Source organism: Pyxicephalus adspersus, chromosome 5 (genome assembly GCF_032062135.1).
Source record: "Pyxicephalus adspersus chromosome 5, UCB_Pads_2.0, whole genome shotgun sequence".
In the NCBI taxonomy this organism is placed as follows: domain Eukaryota; kingdom Metazoa; phylum Chordata; class Amphibia; order Anura; family Pyxicephalidae; genus Pyxicephalus; species Pyxicephalus adspersus.
In genome coordinates, this window is record NC_092862.1 from 116,553,328 (window position 1) to 116,577,441 (window position 24,114).

A 24,114-nucleotide genomic window follows, 5' to 3' on the forward strand; every position below is an offset into this window, starting at 1 on the left:
ACTTTCCCAGCAGGTGTTAGGACACTGAAATACTGTCTGAGGAGCAGTGGGGTTCATGAGAAGAAGACACTGATTATGGAAATGAATATTCATCATCTTATGTGGCAGGCTTTCCCCAAAGGTTAAAACCTACTGCTTTTTCATTGAGAAAGATGCTAACAGTAGCAAAGAAAAAGTATCAAAGAATGTGATAATTAGCATTATTATTTCATTAGCGTTTTAGTGTCAGTAGTGGAAACATAAATTAAAAAAAAACAAAAATATCCTTTTAGATTAGATTAGATTTGTTAACAAATTTGCAAAAATAATGGATAAGGACTTCTATACTACTGCCTGGAGAACAAACAATCTACAAATGCTGGCCTATACTGGGGAGAAAACAATTAGTCAGAAAAATGTCCTCCAACCTTAAAAAATCCATTGAGAAGGCATGGATTTAGAATGTCCAGCAGACTTGAAAAAATTAAGGAAAAATAATTTTCTAATCTGGAAAAAAATCTAATAACGAGAATGAAAGGTACGTTGCATATATAATACTCCTACCACAATATGAATATTAGTAATATGGCTAAGCCTAGTTTCCAAGTCTTAGGTGTGGACTAATATGTTGAAAGCATAGGATTCAGTTTATTAAAAAATGGCCTTAAATACAACCAAATACACAAGTTGATATGTGTTTAATCAATCAGGAGCAATCAACAACAATGTTGCCAAGGCAGATAGATTTGAGAAAGGTAAAACTAATAGATAACTTACTAAATCAACAAAATTAAGGATCTTTGGCTTGTGATTTTTTTATTTAAATTGATTGAGTTTGTTGTACTGGATGACTGATTAAACGATCATATTGATATCTGTGTGGCCACCATTAAAGGTCAAAAGTAGTTACAACAATGTGATGGGAAAAGTCCTGGACAATCATGGATCTTTGGGCACAAGAATAATAGTTCAAGTGCTGTCTGGCCATCCAAATTAAAAAAAAAGGCAATTGATATCCCTTTTAGTTAAGTTATTACTTTGACCATGTGATATCCTCATTAGTAGCCAGCAGAACAATGTACACAAAATTTGCCTTCAAACCCCTTGAAGGGATTCCATTATCTGTATGAAGTAGTAGATATAAGAAAATGATTCATGAACATTTTCTGTTTTCTTTGCAATTACTCTTATCTCCAAACAAAACATTCAGTGTCATATTATTTATGGATGGATGTGCAGATGTCCTCACTTCCCTGGGATTTCTATGTTAAATTGCACTGTTTACCCCGGCTGCTGAGCTTGAATATTACTCATAGATAAAGAAAGATGAGACTCATGTTACCATTGCCAATTAATCTGCATACATCTTGCAATATGCACTGTTTGTATATTAAAGTCATCAATTTTCAGTCCCACACATTTGTAGTTAAATATTATCTATATTTCCTTTGACCTTTCCCTACTTTAATTTTCTTTCAACAAGTTAACTTTTATTTTGGACTTTGTCTTCATTTTTCTAAACTGTGGATTTCATTGGCAATATAAAGTGCCAGCATTATCCAGAAGAAACATGTAATCTTTCAAGGAAGATCTTTATGGCTGAACTCTCTAAGATGGACACAGGGAAAAGAATATCCCACAAGAGTAAACAGTATTGCAGAGTATCTAATAGCTTCAACAAAAGTAATTTGTTCCAAAGACTTTTATTAAGTCCATGTCTCTGAAGAATGGAATGTTTCCCTTTGTGTGAATTCAGTTGTGGAAAACATACAATATGCAAACTTTCACGAATCAGCTACTTTATCCACAAAGCAGTTAAGTGCTAAATACTGCCAATCTGAGATTTCTGTTCCAGCAAGTGTTAGCAGGTTGAGTTAACAATAGAAAATGCTTAGAACCAGGGCCACCATTACATTTGATACATAGGTACAAAAAAACTGACACCTTAATCCTTGTCCAGCAACACCCCTTGCTACACCTTATTCATCTAAAATTTATATACTTTCCAAGTGATACACAGCAGGTGCATTAATGTTTATAGTTGTGATACAGAGCACAGCAAATCATATCTTTACCTTTAACAATGCAAAAAATCCTACTATTACCAATCTCTCACAAACCCAAATGTTATTGCTAATTGTATTCCTCAGATGATGTGCCCGGTCTTTACATCTCCGTCCCTTCTCAACTACCGTGGCTTTCTTTTTAATAATTATTACCATGCCCATTGCATTGCCACCACTTTCCTCTGTGTCTGCTCTCTACCTCTCCCCTCCTATGTGAATCTTTTTCTGCTCCCATATTGTGCCACCTCAAATATTCAAATTACATAATTTAATGTTTGCAATAATTCAATGAAAATCATATTTGTTTTGTGGGTCCCTTTTCTTTACCTACACACATCAATTTTCTTTCTCCATAACTTACTACCTGCTGTTCAATTTCCATGTCCTGTATTGTCTGTCCCCTGAGATGACCGATGGGTGCACATGTACAATAATACTGGATGGATGTACAATGATAATATTCAGGAAGCCGAGGTTCTTAGGTTTGTGTCTAGCATGCCCTGTTGTAAAATCTGAAAGGGGTATACTTCTCCTGAAGGGACCAAAATTATAATCCTTATATGACAGCCACATTGTAGTACTGATATATGTTTCTTACTATAACTCGAATGCCACAGGCTATTTTTGAAACACATAGAGGGTTGAATATTTTGGGTTCAGTTGATCTGTTCATTTTAAAGTAGGAGGATATGCTAAGTTCTGTCATCAAAAAGTGAATTTTGGGTGATTTCTCCATGATAAAGGTTGCACCCAAAATGCCAAAAAGAGTGTTGTTCTACACTAAACACTTGATTTATTAAAGCTCTCCAAGGCTGAAGAGGATACACTTTCATCAGTGAAGCTGAGTAATTGAGCAAACCTAGAATGGACATTGTCCAGGATTCAAAATGTTTGCTAGCAAATAGCAAATTACTTTGAAGAAATCCATTCCAGGTTTGTTGGATCACCCAGCTTCCCTGATGAAAGTGTATCCTATCAAGCCTTGGGAAGCTTTATTAAATCAGACCCAGAGTGTCTGTTTGTTACCTTTTCCAGGTTTGAAGTCACAGACCTGCTTTCTATAACGCTGTTGTAAAATTAATTACTCTTTAGAGGAAGCATATCTAACATCAATAAGAACGTTGGCATGTATAGAACAGTTCAGTAACATAAAACATAACAACATAAATAAACACTTTCATGAAAGGTGTTGCTTTATTATTAGTGTATCTGGTAATGCATAGTAGTTTAAAGTATATTATTTTTTTATATTACATGTCTGGGGTCTTAGATTTTCCTTGTGAATCTGTTATCCGTCATTGGAAGTGCACCTTAAAATTCGGCCAGCCAGGTTGCATACTTTGATAGGGGTCTGGTTGGAAATTGGAATCCCCATTCTCTTTTTAAATAAAAGAAAACAACACACATGCTTTTAAGGTGTTCCCTTAAAAATTATTTAAAGCATTGGTGGATTTCCAACAGTGCCCTCCGAGCCTGTTGTTTGGATTCAACAGACTCTCTAACTTTCATTTAAGATTCATCTCACATTGACTTTAATAGGTTTTAGAGCTAAGTATAGTTTTGCAAAATGCAATAATGTTTGCAGAACTCTTGCTGGTACAAACACAAACAGAGTTGCTCATTCTTAGAGCTGAGGATCTTCACTAATAAATTGTAGCTGTGTTCATTTGAATATCCAATCACGCGTAAAAGAAATAAATAAAAATGATTTTCACATGACTGGATAATTGAAATGAGTGCAGCTTAAATTTCTTAAGTAAACATTCTCTTCTTTAGACAATCCGCACAAATATTTTTTGCAATAAAAACTGGCATTCATTACAGATTATATGTGTTATACAAATAATAAAAAGTGAATTTTTAGCAAAAGATTTATTAAAGTGACTTCATCTTACTATTTATGTTTTCTTTCAACTGGTCCGGCGGGGCTGGTAAAAATAGTGTGTAGGACAAATTAATATATTTTTAGAGGAAGGACCGTTAGTGAAAAAATAAGGTTCATATTATATAGGACAATGTGCAATAACATGAAGCAATTAGGTAGAATTAATTAATTTCTCCACACTGTAAGCTGAAATCTCATTATTCTGATCCCCACATAGCCATGTCATGCACATGACCATAGCCAAAGCAAGCACAAAGTCTCTTTCCAGACTTTGACTAGTTATTTTTTTCTCAGGCCCCATTAATAAGAAAAGAAGTGTCCTGATTCCTGTAGAGAGTATTACTTATACTAATCAATCAGATTTCCCAGTACTGTACTGTAATAAAATAAAATAAAGAATCTTACCGGGTCCAATTAGAAAAGGAAAAGCTCAACTAGGGTTCCTCCAGATGTTAATAGGGGTTCCGTGAGCAATTATCAACCTATGACTCTCAGGTCAGTTGAATTAACACCAATGATTTATTTTGGCTATCTGTATGGGTGACATTTTTCCTACTGATCTGCAATGTAAGAGGCATTCTTCCAACTAACCACCACACTAATATACTGTGAGTGGTGTATTTATAGCAGGGAATCCTTAAGACTTGGTAGTTATTTGAAGTGGTTCCCTCATGTTCCCCATGTTCTATATAGTCCAGTCCTCACCTGAACAATGTTCAAATTGGGAGATTCAGAAAATCAGTGTATATATATATATATATATATATATATAGTTTCAACTTTTAATTAGTTCTTTATTGGTTTTTGGATCATTTATTTTTGATCATTTAAGTTTTATGACTGGGTCAACAAAAATCAAGCAGTATTCTAGTGGCTAATAAAATCTCCCTTTCAAATAACAGTTTGTAAAAAGTTGGTTAAAAGGTTAACTGGCAGTAATTACATTTCAGATCACAGACATTCACAAAATGCAGCCACCCAAGTCATTCTTCTTTCTCTAGTAACTAAATTCTTTCCTGATATATGTTATGTGACAAAGAACAATAGGCTTTATAGGAACTCATGTAACCATCATAAAAATATACTTCCTATAATTTCTTTCAAGCATATAGTTTTAATGTTGGCAAGTGCATTTACTAAAAATTTGTTTACATTTTCTAACGATGAGAAAATGACCTTCAATATATTCCAGTGAACCTTGAAGGTTTGTAGGGGTGATTTGTTGAGTAAACTGAGTAACAACAAGAGAGTTTTTCACTAGTATATGAACTCACATGTGCAATAACCCGTAGCAACTAATCAGCAAAGCTTTGATTAATCTGCTGCAAGTCATTCAATGTCAACAAATATTTGATTGATTGCTAAAAAACTTGTATCCTTCTAAAATATAATAAATACAATGAAACGTGTGTGTTTATATTTGTCTCCCATAGGCTGCAGTATTATTGCTATTCCTTATGGCATTTTATCTACAGTTTAAAATTCCAGCAGATTTCTTATTAAACCACAACAAATATTTCAAATATCCCGCTTGTTTAAAGTTGGTCACCAGGCTGATTGGATTCCAGGAGGTTGGGGTTTAATTATTAGTTTTAAATGTGCCGAAGGTAATATATAAAATGCAGGGATAGTTAGTCAACAAGCAATCATTAGGTGCGCAATTCAAACAAAAGTTTCATTGGATGCTACAGGAATTACACCTCACCATTGCTCGTGAGACTTAGAATATTTGAAGATAATAAAATATATATATGTAACTGTGAAGGAAATGAAATCTTCTGTTGGGTTTTGTTTTTGTCATTTTCTCCACTAAGGGAATTCACCCTATTGTCTAGATTACTAAAATCACAGGACCCAAAGTTCTGAGCCAGCCCAAACATTTCAAATGTCAACAGAACATGAGATACCTCCAAATGGTAAAACCTGTCCTGCTGAAAACTATGAAAGTGAGTTTTCCCCTCATTTTGGAGAGATTCTTTCTCACTTTCTGTTGGTTTTCCAGGACAGGGGGTCACAATAATAATAATAAAAAGGTTATTTTTAGCAAGAGATTTATTTGTGACTTTATCATGATATTCATATTTACTCTGAAATGGTCTTATTGAGCTGGTAAAAATTGTGTGCAGGACAAATTATTTTATTTTTACAGAAGGGGCACGAGGGTTCATATTATATATGGCAATCTTCAACAATTTATAGCAACTAAGCAGAATTAATTAATTTTCCCTTATTTAAGATAAAATCTAATTAGTTGCTTTGGTTTTTCTTAATATATCACAGCACAGGACTGCATTACACAATGATATACCTAATGGAAACGAAAGAACTCATCTTTATAAAATTTCGTTCCTTGGTTATAAATCCTTGGTTTTAAATTTTTTAGTGTCCCTGCTGGGGAAATTCATCCTATTTGACTTGATAACTATTATCACTGGACACAAAGTGATGGGAAGCCCTAAATGTTAAAATTGTCAAAACATGGAGCCAAAAAACAATAAAATATGCCTTTGTAAGTGTGTAGGTACTGAAAACTTTAGATACTATTTTTGTTTGTGTACCCACTGGGGACATTCGCCCTATTGTCCTGATGACTATTATTGTAGGACTCGGGGACAAAAAGCTGACTGAGGTTTTTACTATTTCTTATTATAAACAACTAAAACAATGAACAAACAAAAAAGTTTTTAGTGCTTCATAGAGTTTTTGACATCACTTACAATTTAGGTAAATTGCATTTATGTTTTGTAAAGTGCGTATCTTTATATTAAAAGATATGTAGGAATTGATATGTGCATTTTGTTTGAAGGCTATGAGCATGAGAAGGCCAGTAGAGTCAAGTGACTAATATGAGTGAATAATACATCATCAGGAGAGGAAAAAGGCTGTATTACATAATCAACTCGGCATGTGCCCAGACGTAGGCTGGATTGCATCACAGTGCCTAGCAGGTCACAGATGTGATCAATAATCTGCCATCTGCTATTCCACCAGGAATGGATGTTTATGTCCTTCTCTTACACTCTCCATTCCATCAAACAGCCTGTACTTTGCTGTAAAATTTCAAAGGCTGAACATGGCAGAATTTATTCTAAAGTGATCTCACAGGGAGGGAGGCTGGAACCTTCAAAAGAAGTGAAACAACATTCTTCTCCTAGACTCTCACCAAAAATATAGCAGCAACATGTGTTTGGTAGCTAAAGGAATAGAAGCACTTTCAGGTTTTATCTCCATTGGGAAGAACTAACCTCATTATTTGTAAAGAGGTATCTAATATTTTTAAGTTGTTACTGAAACAGGAGAACAACTGCTCCAGTAACATTTTTTCTCCAATGATTAGCCAAATAAATGTTTTCACACAAGATTCATACAACTTCTACCCAGGGTTCACACATTTCATATTGAATCTAAATGAAAATGTGTGAACGTTGGTTAAAAGCAGTGCAAATTGAGTCTTGAGAAAAAAAGAAAAAATGTTATTCTACTATAACATTTGCCATTAGGCAGGACTTTCTTGCAGTAGGGGACAGGAGATGTCAATAAGTGTTATTACCTGCCTCATCACTGTCCCAATTTGTTCACAGCAAATAATTAATTACTAGGATACAACCCCTATGGTTGCTGGGACTGAATTTACTCCCATGTTCTTGCATGGGAATTACATCTGGGTCCATGATGGAATGATAAAGAGAAGAAGGTAGAAGAACATGGTAGAGTTCAATTTTCTCGCCTGCCCATAGAGGGAGGTTTTACAGGTAAAAAGGTGTGTGTGTGGGGGGGGGGAGGTGTTGGGACCCATGAGGTCCCAGCACACGTAAGAGGTGTTGGGACCCATCTAGGTACAGTGTCTCAACAGGAATTTGGGAAGAGGTGTGATTTAAGTGATTTAAGCAAAGGTTTTGGTCTCTGAGTCAGTGTGGTGCAGCTGGGAACATAAATTGCTGGGGCCGCCAAAGTTGTGGAATTGTGTGGGGATGCCCTTGAGGATTGGTAGCAAAATGGTTGTGTTAAAATTATTAGAAGGTATAAAGGTTATGAGAAGAATCTTGGTTCTTTAAATTTGTTAAAAATTTTTTTGTTTTTAAAATTTTTGTGTAATATTTTTAAGTTGTTACTGAAACAGGAGAACAACTGCTCCAGTAACATTTTTTCTCCAATGATTAGCCAAATTTACTATGCACCTGATAAACATATGCATAAGCTTAACATAGGTAAAACTAGCTTCAGTTATTGTTTCCAATTAATGTAATATTTTTAGCCAATTTTAGATCTCATCTCCACTACCACCCCAAATTTGTAAGATATTACCATAATATAGGTGATCCTCAGATCTGTGTAAAGGAGCATCTCCTACCCAACAGTGTCAGACTGGTACTGGAATGTGGGCTGTGCTGAAACTGTCCGCAGCAGTCCTTGTTGACTGCAACAGGAAGGATCTGTGTCCTCCCACCTGTCATTTTGTTCAGGCAATTACATAAGCTGTCTTGCATGGCTGATTGGTCCCCTAGATACCAGTCCCCCAATCTGCAGGTTCCACCTATAGCAAGCCACTGCTCAGCCTTGAGAGACTGGTTGCATCTCCCAGCACTCGGTAGCCCTTACTGTGGTCAGTCCAGGCTGCGTACAAACCATAGGTCAGGACCAGTAAATCACACAAAACACACCAGTAGCAAGTCAGCCTACCTTAACGCTAAAAAAGGCCCTGCTGACTGGAGAGGCTATAAAGTCCCAGAAGCCAATGGCAGTGCAGAGTCAGGAGCTGATCAGCTTCTAGAATCCCCGGCAGCTGTGCACAGCCTAACCATGGATTCTGGGGATGCCACAAAGACATCAGGCTGCAGGGGTAAAGGGAGGCAGGGGCTGCTGCTATCTTAGTTTCCCTGGCTGCTGCAAATTACATTGCTAGACAGAATAAACTGTGTTTTATACTGCGATGGCGCACAGCATGGAGTCGCTGGACAGATGAGCATCTCCTAACATCCTTCTTGTTGCAACAAAGACTGCTGCAGCTGACAAGGATGACTGTCCCAGTTTTACAATTCCTTCCTTTGGACTGGTTTCATGCAAGAAAAGTCCCCCCACCCCATTCATCCTCATCCCCAGTCTGTAGAAAAAAATTCCTGCATGAAACTGGTCCATGGTGCAAAAAAAGGTTGGGGATCACTGTCCTATTTGTTTTTTTAGAGAAACCCTTCAAACAGCTAGCCAAGGACACTGATATAGGTGTCTTAACAAATAATAATTTTGCTCCCTGTGCATAAATCTGTTGTATTTTTCAAATTTACTAATGTAATACCTTGTGTATATTCTTGCTCGTGTGACCTCCACATTCCTAATGGTCTTGGGTTCTGCGGGCCAAGTGAAGCGACACAGTGTCCCACAGCAGTGATGTAAAAGGGTAGGGCTGACAATTCCCAGGACTTTGCTATAACTAACTTGCTGAGGGAATACACATTATTATCTTGAATTTGTGGTTGGTGCATCCAGATGTTTTTTTAAGCAGACTTATGAGTGCTGTATATGAGACCTGGAATACCCCAGGCCAAAACCACTTTAATTATGTGCAATCACATCATGAGTATTCATGAGTATTCCAAAAATAGAGATATTTGCCATCTGAGTAAAGCAAGGAGAAAGATAAATGCAGATACATATGCGTTTGAATTTTTCAGTTGTATGTATGAAAATTTGAACTTGAGCTATTAAGAAAAGGAAAATCAAAGGTCATCCTTTTTAATTGTGAAAAGTAGTCTACAGCTCTGACTGCAAGCAGAAAAATTGTACATAAAAAATTCAGAAAAAAATGAAATTAGGAAAATGATTTGGGTAAATCTGATTCAGCAACAACATTATTGATTTCACTTTTGGGGTTAAGTTTGTTTGGGAAGAATACACTTTACCAATGAGTATTCTATAAAAATATTAATTAAAGCAAAAATATTATGAATGTTCTCAGGTCACCAAAATATTCTATAATGTCATCAAGATCAAATCATTGTGACAATAAAAAATAATGCATGAAATTGTGCCTATCCAGATTTTGTTTTTCTTAAATCCTATGATATATTTGGAAATAGTTTTGAGCATGATATCATTAGCTTTTGCGGTCTGGTTTGTTTTTACATCATGTGGGCTGATGAAGGAATAACACCATGTTTCCCCTTGACCAGAACAGCTACTTGGCTTTGCCTCTGGAGTTACCATGTCAGATAAGGAGAAGCTATACATTATGTTTATTATTTTCATAATGTGATGAGGGTGGCCATATTCATTCTAATTATGATACTGACACCTCATTTACACTCGTTTGGAACTTTGCTCGAAAGTTGACTTCAAGTTCTTGAAGACCTTGCAAGTCTCTAGCCAATGAAAACTGTTTTTATTCCAAGCCTTGAGGGAATCATTTTGATGTTAACAAATACAATTTTAGATGGTAACAGTACAGCCAAATACCTCCCCAGAAGGTTAACCTTTGATTTTGTGTGAATTTAGAAACTGAAAACACCAGAGAGCTTATGTTAAGATATATGGCCTCAAAATACTTTTTCACCAAGTTACAATAAGATTCCTTTTAATCTATCTTATACTACGTTTCCCCATTTATTGACCCCACCCTGGTTTTCCATTATAAAATCACATTGACAATGCGCCCATGTTTCAACATTTTTAATAAAAACAAACTAGAAAGCCCATCAGTAACAGTGTAGTGATGTTTTCCCTCTCATACAATCCAGCCAAAACTAACAAAGAAGAAAATGTAATTCTGGATTCCATCCAAAAACACAGAAGTTGAATGATTTTGTTCTCTTATTCTCTGACTATTAGCATTGTATGTGGCCTTGATTTTACTTGGATGAACCAGGAATGTGAATAACTAAGGGGTGTGTTAATAAATGTTTTCACACAAGATTCATACAACTTCTACCCAGGATTCACACATTTCATATTGATTCTAAAGGAAAATGTGTGAACGTTGGTTAAAAGCAGTGCAAATTGAGTCTTGAGAAAAAAAGAAAAAATGTTATTCTACTATAACATTTGCCATTAGGCAGGACTTTCTTGCAGTAGGGGACAGGAGATGTCAATAAGTGTTATTACCTGCCTCATCACTGTCCCAATTCGTTCACAGCAAATAATTAATTACTAGGATACAACCCCTATGGTTGCTGGGACTGAATTTACTCCCATGTTCTTGCATGGGAGTTACATCTGGGTCCATGATGGAATGATAAAGAGAAGAAGGTAGAAGAATATGGTAGAGTTCAATTTTCCCGCCTGCCCCTGGAGGGAGGTTTTACAGGTAAAAAGGTGTGTGTGTGTGTGGGGGGGTCAGCTGAGATCCTGCCTTTAGCACACGTAAGAGGTGTTGGGACCCATCTAGGTACGGTGTCTCAACAGGAATTTGGGAAGATGTGTGATTTAAGTGGCTGGTGGGATAATGGCCTGCAGCAAAGATTTTGGTCTCTGAGTCAGTGTGGTGCAGCTGGGAACATAAATTGCTGGGGCCGCCAAAGTTGTGGAATTTTGTGGGGATGCCCTTGAGGATTGGCAGCAAAATGGTTGTGTTAAAATTATTAGAAGGTACAAAGGTTATGAGAAGAATCTTGGTTCTTTAAATTTATTGTTAAAATTTTTGTGATTTAATAAACGTCCGCTTGTGGCCATTTCACCAGTCCAGTGTGGAGAGTCGATTGTTCAAGGAGTTGGGGGGCAGAAAGGGTCAAGAGGAGCACCGTTCTAGCTACCTGGGCCAAGTACCTGTAGTAAGTACATCCTTGGCCCCAGAAGCTGGTATTTCCCCTTTAATGAATTAACAGTCTATGGAGCACATACAGTATATAAAGCAGTGGTTTGGCTCTGCTGAGTTTTACATGACTTGCTTTCTTTCAGTTATGGAGGATTCACTGCTATATTGAACAGAGACCACCATGTGGAGCTTCCCTTGGATGTATACCACGGCCAGACCTTTTTAAATGCATCAAGGGTCTTTGTGCAGAGCAGACTGCAGTGTAAATAAGAGCAGATAGCAATATATTCCTCTGTGCCCGCAAGTACAGGCCTAGTCTTTAATAATTCCCATAAGATGTTTGCAAGCTGGCCATCTCTTGAATGAAGTAGGTAATCTTTTAACATCTCCGGTTGTATGGCCACAGTCAATGACACATTTATGTTGCATTTTATTCACTAAATATTATGTGTGGTCCTTTGGTAATGTTAAAGGCTACACTCAAGGTTTCCTATATAATGAAAGTTGATGGCCACTGCTTTGTAAAAAAGAAACCTACTCAACAAGTACTTTGTCCTGAAATACTATAATATATTTGCCTTTATTTTTTATGTATTTAATCTTGGCGGGATTTATCTTGTAAAATTCATGCCCAGATTTCCATATCAGCCTTCCAAAACTGTATCTTTCCAAAAAAGTTAACAAAACATCACCAGTAAATTATATAATATACATAATTCACAAAGGGTTTAACTTTATACCTAAAATAATTAAACTTAGCAACTTGGTTTTTCCATTTAAATCAAGTGGCTAAAAACACAATGTTAATTTGATACCGTGTACTCTCCTAACCATCTGTTTGCTTTGATGTTCTGTATACATATTATTTCTATGAATGCTGGTTTATGAGCTTTAGCTATAGTCAGTACGCTATAAAGCATCATACTGACATTTAGGTGGTGACAATGAAGAAGCCAAGAAGAAAACCGTCTCCGGTGCTGAGGTTTATCAGAAAAAAAAGCTCTTTGTTACATTTTGACACCACTTGCTTTTGGAAGGTTTTATGTGGACTGGACTTTAATGTGCGTATTGTATTACACATTAGAAGCATACTTGGTATATTGTTCATTTCTTCAATGCAAACAGGTACTTCTGCATTATCATCATAAAACGCAAAAAAGCAAGAAGACATTGCATTTTACTGAAAAGAGCCTCTGTGTCTGTCTACAACGGAAAAACATCCTAAAAATAAGAAACATGTCTCTACTAAATGCTGATTTTGTGGTTTGTTTGAGTAGCTCATCAGACAGCATGTTGAGATCTTTTCAAAGCTCACAGAGCAGAAGAAATCATGTTGTTTTGTAATTGTTTATTCAATCTGACTGCTTAATGGCAAAGTCCACACTGCCAGTTGTGGTTACTGTCATAGACAGCTACCATTACAACAAAGGGGTTTTGGGGTGAGAATTCTACCACCAACACAAATCTCCCCCACCATGGCCTCATCTAAAGTACCAAGTGTATTGCTGTTGCTTTCTCCCTTTGATCTTTGCAACACAACATGTCCAGGTGATTCTAAACTTCAGTTAAAACCCTTAATATAGTCCTATACTGACTAATAATATGATATTTATATGACTTTCCTTTGCAAATACTTTAATATTTGTTTTCCATGACTTTCTCAGGCTCTGGTGAGCATTGCACTGCACAGTCATGCCTATTCACCCCGTGCAACTGCTATAAAGGACAAGTGGAAGCTGCAAAAAAAGTGTCTTTTTGATCATATATCTTTTTTTGTGACCACAGAAAGATTTATTATGGAACTAAATTTCTCCAAATTTTTAACCTGAATCAAACACATTTTACATTTAAAAAAATGATTCAAATTTAAAGAGGTTGACTAAAAAAAGAACCAAAACTCAGAACAGTAAGCACGGCAGAAAGAACATCCACACATAAAACAATTTCAAGTCACAAATTAAATAAAAGATACAAATTTAAGACTTATTGATTATGAATTGTTATTCAGAAAGTAACAAGAACAATGCACATTAAACTCAAACAAAACATATATGACGTGAGAGGAGAGGGGACCAACACTGTAAAGTTACTAAGATGTTAAATAATTACACCACAGATCCTAGGTATCATCAAATTTAAGTAGATTATATTTGTGGGTGTATGTGAGCTAGGGGTGTATATGATCCAATTAGGTTTGGGGGTAAGGACATTTAAAGGTCAAATTTGGGGTTCGATAAGACTGCCGGGCTGCCAAGAGGATATAACAAATTAAACATAAAGGCTTTTTAGGAATAGAAGCTATATTGTCATTCAGAAAACTGAGGAATACAATGAATGGTGATGTTCATTTCTTATTTAAAGCCCAAATTTGGTCTCCAATGCCCTAGCCCCTGTTGGCTGAGCTTTACATTGCTTTTTAATAATTTATTTTAGATGTTTTCTGGTTACTCATGTAACTTGCTGGGTTTTGTTTAGTCTTTTAGTCTCAGTGGGGAGCTCTCCTAGATAATAATAGACACAACATAGCATTGAGAACTTCATCAGTCAGGAGAAATGCTAAAAGTGTGCCACAGGTGACAATTTCGTAGAAACACATACATAGCAGTTAACACTTTTCATTAAGTTATCCCAAATATAAGTAGAATCATTAAAACCTTCTCACCCCACTTCTTGACACAAAACCTGCTCCACGTCCCCATCCTTTACCAACTTGATGAGGAATGGCAGGGATAAGTCCTGAATTTGTAGCCTTTTTTCAGTCCTATAGGTAAGTGAGACTGGGCATCATTTAACACAGGTAACTGAGGATATCTTGTGGCATAGAAGAGATACTGCAGGGGATCGCTCTGGTTGGGTGGTTAGTAGTGCAGTAACAGTAGTCATTTTTTTAAAAATTTAGGTTGGGCAAAAACTACTCTTGAGCAGAAATGTATTTGCGTGTAGTTATAGAACACAAAAGTCTATCCTGGCTTTATGTGTGGCGTCAGGGCTATATGTAGACACCTAGCTGTCCAAGGCAAAATGAATAATGCTTCACTTTTGCACTGTGTATTTATTGTAGAAAAAAATAAGAAAGAAGAGAAAGGGTTAAGTCTTGTACACGGTTTAGATTTCTCCCACTGGCAGTGATCTTTCATGAGAATGAGCACTGTACACACAGCACTGTTCTGTTCTGGAGGGGGAGCACCACTGAAACAATAATTTGAAAAAATAATTTGGCAAATTACACATATAACAAAAATGTGGGTGCAATAAAAGTGACTAAACCTGTTCAATATTTATGGTAAATAGATGATCCAGGCTAATTATCCAATAACAATCTTCTTGTTAAAATGGCAATATCATGTACTCAATAAAATAACTTCCAATTAGTTTCTGAGAGCAGTAAGCACTATTAAGGGTCATTGCACTTTTTACAATCTGAAAAATGTTCAGGTTTTCCCCATTGCTGCCAGAAAGGTTGTCTGTTTCCATTCCATCTGTGCTAAGTGTCTCAGACATATTTTCCCACTATTTAATTAGACACCAGCTATCAAACAAAGATATGATGTCTGTGTCTGGGTGCAATGGATTACATTCTGAGGACTATGATGTCATTACCTGAGTGCCATGCTTGTCTGTTCTCCAAGTTTTGCCTACTTAGTTAGTACTGCCTTTATATTTCTGGGGGCGACATACCAGGTCTGGTTTAAACAAAGATGTCAGTAGTGTTAGAATACAAACATGCCTACTTAAATAATGTCTGCTTGTACATGTCCAAAACCTTCTTTGTTCTGTAGACCTAATGTAGCAATTGTAGAGAAGGATAAAAATATTTTTTTAAGTGATGGCACATTCGTACCTCTCTTGGAATGTAAAATATTGATATGCAGATACACAAAATACAGTTTTAATCTAAGTGTGTGATGGAGCCATGTTTTAGAGCACAGTGCATTTGCCATTGAAAATGAAAGAAATACACACAATCACACACAATATGAATAATGCTTGTGGCAAGGTCCACCAATCTAGAAAGAAATGTTCCAGGTGGGTTAAAAAAAGTGAGATGCAGTTTTGCATGTTTAAAAACGCTGGGTAATAGGAGCAAGTGAATAAAGGCATTTGTATGTTCTCCTTGATACCTGTGAAAATCTTTTATTATATATTTTATTATAATTATTACCTTTTGGTTTTTGAATGGAGAAAAAAAATCCTCCATGTTTTAGCCTATTCTTTGATTAATGTTAAAGAAAATATTTCTGAACCATAATATGTTATTTTGATTTAAATTGTTATTTGATGTTTTCTTCTTTGTTAATATTGCTCAGACAGCTGCATTTGCCATCGTACTATGACACATCATAACTCACCCGGGCTACTGCAGAAAACTCCCTCTGTACAACGGGATACATCTCATTTTAAATTACACTCATAAATTTGCTCTGCTGCTCAGAACATAGAAACCACATCTTCTATATATGTATCTCATAAAATCTTGTTAATGAAAAAATGGTCTAAGAAACCTTGTGGAATGTTTGCACCACCCTAGTTAGAAAATATCCAGACAAGTATGATGTACAAGGAGAAACAACTGTTGGGTTCATGGACTTAGACTGTTCTATTAAGGAGAAAAATGTAAATGCATTTCCAAAGTTTATGTCCCTCATATAATCGTGCTTCTTTTCTTCTGCCTACCCCATTATGTCCAATCTATGTATATACATGGACTGTTTAGAGTGCTTATGTTGCTTTTATATTCAATTCTACCATCTAAATTATTTAGCTTTGTTCATTTGATCTATGTACCAGTTCATTCAGTGAACTATATACCAGAACTGAATACCAGTATACTGTTCATTCCTATAAATGTATCCATACTCTACATCAGCTTTTCTCAGTGCTTAATAATGAAGAACCCCTTAAAATAACCTTTAATTCTGAGGGAACCCCTGCCAATTATTACTATATCCACAGCTCATGATATATTACCATGGTGGTCTTTGGAAAGAATGCCCCATATACTATTAGCCAGTGGAAAAATGCCCACCTTACAGGTAGCTAAAACGATCATTGGGGTCAATTTTCTCAAGAAACCTTTGGAAACCTCTGGAGGAACCTTAGGCCTGAGGAACATTGCTCTACATTGATTACTAAGGTTTCAATAAGAATGGACAGGGACGACACGTGGAATCTGTAGCAAGCACAGGGTTTTTAAAGCAGAACTAAACTCTCTTATTCTGTCTCTGGTCCCCTGGGTTCTTCTCCTTCTTCTCTTCCTAGTCCTATCTTGATGGCCAGACCAAAATGATGTAACTAGTTCATTTAATCCTGACAACCACAGGAAAAGCACCAATTTTAACAGCTTCAATGAGCGATTAGACAAGTAAAAATGGTTTATGCAGAGGTGACATTGGCTGTCCCTTTCTGCAGTAAAGCCTTACCTGATCACACATTTTCAAAGTAGAAAAAAAGCTGTCAAGCTCCGCAGGGTTGCACAAAGAGAATATTGTACACAGCTGCAGTGTTTCTTTTCTTTAAGATAAAACTATTTTAACCTTTTGGCATATCAGTGTTGCAGCCTCTTTGTAGCACTCTTGTATCTACACACTTACTCCAGCAACGGCTATACATCATTACTTTGGACTGGATTTCTGATAGTAAGGACGATGCCTATTCTCTAAGGATCAGCAAGGCCACTTATAGGCTCCAACAGAAGTGCGTGTGACAGAGCACTAACGCAAGAGCACAATTTGGGGACAATTGTCATCTCACAATAGGAAGTAAAATTAGGGTTCATTGTTGAATATAGCTGTATATTACTATGTACTTAGAGAAGTCTGATACTGGCATCATAGTGTACAGTTTTATGGAATCCTATGCACAACAGAAAAGAAAGAAAACACAACTCTTGTGCCTATTGTCTTCAGTAAATACAGTAATAGGAAATCCATTTTTTCACTTGGCTTTTCCTAGGAGATAAGGGAAAAACGTCCAATGAAGGGACCAGCACAAAGGATATCCCATATCTTAAAGAGACCCATTTTTGCTGTTTCTCCAAGGCTGTGTACACACATGGAAACGAATGATCCACGAAAGATCAGTCTATAGTACTTAACAAAAAAATGCACAACGACCCCGACAAACAATGAATCTCAAAGGAAACGAATGACCATCCCGGTGGATCTGATTGGGCGACGATTATTCGTAATCTATTGTGTGTAAGGTCATTCAGTTATCATGGATTGTTCTGTGATACACTTCCTCCTGTACATGTACCTTCCTGCATCGTTCGAACGACCGTTTGTGAAACGATCATATCTAGTGTGTACATTATTGCTGGATTATATTTGAATGATCATATCGTTACAGCATGTACAGAACTGTGCAAATACAATTGTTCAAAATAATCGGGAAGAATCGTTGATAGTTCGTTTTCAAACGATATTTATTGCACGTGTGTACCTAGCCTAAGACAAGAAGTGAAGCAGAATATCCCCAATGGGACGTAGATGGAGAGAAAAAAGCATAGAGGGATCTAAAAGTAGAACTAAACGCTAAATGCTACCAGGCATGTCCTTTATTGTAGATGGAAGACGGGATATCCTTTTTTGCAATAAAATAAACTTGCCAGCCTATTTGCAATGTTTTATTTTTACTCACCTGTTCCTTGCTCCACCTCGGATGCAGCCATATTCATCCAGTTTTTTTGAAGGTGTCAGTTCATCAGCCATCTGGATTGGTCAGTCTGTAACTCCCGCCCATGCACCCGAAAGTATATTCATTCTTGGATATGGCCTGTCCCTACTGTACTCAATCACTTTCTTTATTCTTTAACAAATGATTTGGTATCTAAAATGAATACAGCTTTACTTTATTCACTAACATTCACTAAGAAAAGTTAACTTTCACTTTGCTAAGAAAACAACTTCTCTTGCTTTTGATATTTAAAGCGTATTGTGATACAAATAAAGCAATGGGCAACAAGAAGTTACAGTGACAATCCCCATATAATTTTATTTATAAATTTACCTGTAACTTAGGCCTAATAAAATCTGTTTAATTTTTTATGTGGACTATTTCTTACACTATCTCTCAGGATAAAACCTAACTTTTTAATGTTTACAACTGGAGGGATGAACGTCCTCTCCTTATGCAGAACATCACCAATACCATTGTGCTCTTCACTTTCACTAACAGTCAGCCGAAGCTGACAGCTATATCAGCTTATCTTATTTCAGAAGTATGAGCTGATGAATTTAATATGGAGCTTTGATATAGAAATGTCTGTTGTTTGTATTTAATGCCAAAATAACTAAACATATCTTGTAAGTTTTGATTTATAACAACTGCTATTTCTTGAAATTGCACAGGGAATGTGGAGGACAGATTAGTGACATACAAGGTCACAGACAGAAGAACCAATTTGCATAGTTTGGGAAGTTTATAATATTGTTTGCATGAATTCAGCTGTTGGAGTCAGCAGTGGTCCATTCTATAAATATGTAAAACATGCAAACACTGGCTTAAAAAAGGATTATCCAAGAGCTAATGTACATGAGCATTTGAGGTCAGTTTAAAATCAGTGTGAGGTCAGGATGAAAGTTTACACTTCTTCATAGGAACTAAATCAGAATTCAAGTATTGTGTTCTACAAACTTAAAAAATATTTTATAATCCTATATCATAAGTAAAACAGAAGTGTCAGTGTACACAAGTCCCACATAACAATGTGAATATACAAACTTTGTAATTTATCTTTAAGCCATGTAGAAACGTCAGTCAAAAGTTGTTTCGAACGAACGATCAGCAGTATCACACGACGAGTAACACACGACAACATACAAAAGTTAAGGAAATGTTGTATGTAAGCCTTGCATTTGTACACAGGCCTCTTTCCCAGGGGAGGACGATGGCACCATTCTTCTGTAAAGAGTTCCATTGAAAACCTAAATCTTGTGAGAAGATGAACGAGTATGACATGCTCAGGGATGAAGTATATGGGGGTAAAGAAAGTACAACTCATTTTATTGTCATTTTTATGTGCATTTAACACTTAAAAGTAGGTGATTTAGAGAGGGGACCCATAGATTTAAGAATACCTGTAAATAATGAGCATAGCTAAGAAGATTAAAGGTTTCTTTGAAAACTACACTTGGGTTGCTAATGTTGGCAGGTGCTCTTCTCAAACAATTCTTGTGTTTAAATGCATTTCTCTGCAGTTCAGACACCCCCAATAGGAAATATTACACCCAAACAAATAAAGTGCAATGGAGAACTTGTCGTAGGCCCATGAACTTCCATGAGTACTGGTAACATATCAATTACATTTTGCAAATCTGTGTTTTCACAAGTGTTCTAGCCACATCTCCAATGCGGAAAAATAATGCTCAACAAAACTGAGTCTCTAGAGCAGTGTTTCTCAATCAGAGTTCCATGGAATCCTAGGATCCCTGTGCCAAATCCATTTTCCTCAATTCACCATAGATTTGGCAGAAATCTTGGGGTCAAAGATCTCAAAATTTGGCAGTTACATATGTATTTTTTTATGTGTTGCAATCTAGAACTGCACTGTTGATTTCTTCAAATAAAAGAAGATGATATTTCTTGATTACAGTCAGCGTCGAGTGCCACATAGTGCATGTTCAAAAGGAAATTTGATCTTTTGACAAACTTTGAAAAAGGTTATTTAAATGGCAGAAGATATGTGCCCTACATATTCTGGCAGAATTATTTTTATTATTACAGAACTTATTTAAATTACATGAACTGCTATCTCGGCATTGTCCAGGATCCACTTTATTAAAGGTTACTGCCAGACTGTTGTGATTTCTGGCTTGATGTAAATTCATATGGCTTCCTGGATTAGCTAACGACTGTTGCTCTGGGTTTCAATTGCCAGGAAGGTCCTGATATCTAGTCCTAAAAATAGTGCATTATATAAAAATCGGGCTTTATGATGCAGCTAATTTATGTATATATATATATATATATATATATATATTTATTTATATATATACACAAGGGGGTGCTGAAAAGTTCGTGGCTTTGCCCCCTTCCAGATGAATTAGAAAAATGAGTGTGGGGGAATATGATAGTCTAATATTTTAGTATGTAACTGTGCAAATATCAGGTCTTTGCGATTCTTAAAACTATTTTTTCTTTTAGTGAGAAGCTTTAGTGGAGTTATGGGGGGAGAAGTGTCCTTCCTACAGCACTGTTAAACCTGGATATCTTGTTTTAAGACTGGGCATTTCACCGTTAAAGATGAGCCCCGCAGTGGGCGCCCCCCAACCTTAACTCACCTGGCAATCTTCGATGCTGTCCATGAGCTGATTATTGAGGACCAGCGAATATCTACAAAACAGATAGCCCAGATACTTGACATATCATGGGAGCATGTTGGGTTTGTTATCACCACTATCCTAGACAGGCACATGCTTTCAGCCAAGGGGGTGCCAAAATGTTTGAATAGTGATCAGAAGAAGGAACAAGTTGAAGCATCTAAAGATTTTTTGGTCCATTTTGAAACTGCACAGAACATTTTGGCTAGGTTAGTGATTGAGGATTAAACCTGGCTCCACATCTATGAACCTGAAACCAAAGAACAGTCAAAGGAATGGCGCCACAGAGGGTCCCCAAGTAATGTAGTGCTAATCCTCCAAAATCTGCTATGACTGAGGGCTGATCAGGCAAAGCTCTGATACCTTTGAGCACATTTGTCCAGCCCAGCCTCTATGCAGTCCTACTGACCCATTACCAGAGCCCATTTTAATACACATTTTGGCTACATATTTTTTTCCATTATCAGTTGGAATTGTCATTACTCAAAAAAATTGCATGCACAACATCAAAATATTCTAACCAAGGTAAAAACAGGAAAACAAGGGAATGTCATGTGTAAAATAGGCAGGAATATTACTTAGGACCAGAGCTTCAGCTCCTATAGGATTCCATAACATAAAAAAAAGCATCCCCGCCAATAACTGGAAAGGGCTACCTGGCCAGTGGAAATATGTGGCAGAAGGGAAGTGCCAGAGCCAGAAGAACAGCCCATTTTTTTGATAAAGTGGACGTTACTGAAAGTTGTGGCAGGTGTGTGCAGGCATCTCTGGGTACATTCACTTTAAACATATCAGAAAATTTCAGAGTTCATAAAATAAAAAAATTTTAGGCTACGTACAGACGACGTGCAAAATTTGTCATTGGAAATGAGCGATTTACGGATGATCTTTCAATAATCGTTAACAAAAAAAGTGCACAACGACAGGCCAATGATATTGATGAAAGAGGAATGTCACTGGAAACGAACAACTATCCTGGCAGATCCGTTTGGGCGACAGTTTCGCTCACTATCTATTGTGTGTACGGTCGTGTAATGATCGTGGATTGGTTCTGTGGCACACTTTCTCCTGTATGAGGGGGTGCTGAGAAGTTCCTGGCTTTGCCCCCTTCCAGATAAAATTGAAAAATGAGTGTGGGGGCATGACAGCCTAATATCTTAGTATGTAACTGTGCAAATATCAGGTCTTTGCGATTTTTAAAACTGTTTTTTCTTTTAGTGATAACCTGTGATGGCAGAGGCACAAGCAAGTTTCACGTCGTTGGAGTTTACGGGCCATCATGAAGTTTTTGTTTCTCCAGGGAAAGTCAGCAAAGGACATTCACACTGAGATGTCCTTCCTACAGCACTGTCAAAACCTAGATATCTCGTTTCAAGACTGGGCATTTCACCGTTGAAGATGAGCCCCGCAGTGGGCGCCCCCCCAAACTCAACTGACCCGGCAACCTGCAATGCTGTACATGAGCTGATTATTGAAGACTGGCAAATATCCGCAAAAAAGATTTGCCCAGATACTTGACATCTCAAGGGAGCATTTGGGTTTGTTATCATCACTATCCTAGACATGCGCAAACTTTCAGCGAATTGGGTGCTGAAATGACCGCCTTTGTTTTCTGGGACAAAGACGGTATTCTGTTGGTGGACTACCTACCTCAGGGCTCCAGTATCTCCAGACAGTATTATGCTAACCTCCTGGACGAGCTGAAGGAGGCAATTAAGACGAAATGCCGTGGAAAGTGGACCAAAGGATCCTTTTTTTTGCAGGACAATGCACCTCCGCACACGTCCAACGTTGTGGCTGCCAAATTGAACACCCTGGGTTTCCAACTGGTCCACCATCGCCCCTACTCACCTGACCTGGCCCCTTTGGACTAATATCTTTTCCTGAATTTGAAGAAAAACACGAGGGGGCAACATTTGGAGGTCATTTCTGATGTCAAAGATGCTGCTAAGAGCTGGTTTGTGGCCCAACCAAAGGACTTTTTTTTGAACGGACTAGAAAAGCTGCACCTACGCTGTACCAAGTGCATCAGTCTCAGGGGGGATATTTTGAATAAATGTGTTATTTCATAACTCTGGCTCTCTTCTTTCTGGGCAAAGCCAGCTACCCCTTGTACACGTCATTTCCTGCATCGTTCAAACAATTGTATCTAGTATGTGTACATTGTTACAGCAGGTACAGAATTGTTCAAAATAATCGTGATCTGTCGTTAGTCTTTCATTTCTTTCTTTTGTTCACCAAAACAAAGCCATAGAGTTTATGTTAGCAAATAATTAATAATTAATGTTATGTTCTTCGGCATGAGTCATACTAAAGCTGTGAAAGTTAAGACAATCCATCCTTATATATGTATTGCTGGTGTATGAGAGATAACATTATAATTTTTGGAATAATTCTGTGGGAATTCTCTAGAAATCATGTTTGAAAAGAAGCTTAATTTCTGAGCTATCAGTCTAAACATGCGGAAGATGTATATGCTGGAGGAGCACAGGAATAATGCATGACAACATGTACAGACGGCATATGGAGAATACCATAGAAGTACATTTTGGGGCACTGAAATTCACGTGTGTCCTTTTAGAGGACTGGAGTGCTATTATAAAGTAAAAGTACCGCCTTACACTAACATGTTAGTAGTGCGTTAGTCATATATCAAAAAAATATATTGTATTTCATGGTTTCCTATTAATATATTGTTTTTTATGGTTTCCCATTTTTTAGGGCTCTTTATATTTCCTACAAGCAAATCAAAAATACCTGTAACACTGGCAGAAGTCTTTGGTCCTTGTAACTTTCTTTGTATTGAACTGTAGATTTATTCAGTATTAAAAGCTTTTCCCAGCTTTCTTCTGTAACTAAGAAACCCTCCTCCCCCTGTATACCGAAGAATGAGGAGAAGTGGAGGTGTTTGTAGTCCAGATAGAAGAGAGAGGCCTTGAATGACAGCAATAAGCCGGATTTATTAAAGCTCCCCAAGGCTGGAGAGGATACAATTTCACCAGTGAAGCTGGATGATCAAGCAAACTGGAATGGATCTGGTCCAGGATTGAAAACATTTGCTAACAAATAGCAAATTACTTTTAAGAAATCTATTCCAGGTTTGCTCGATCACCCAGCTTC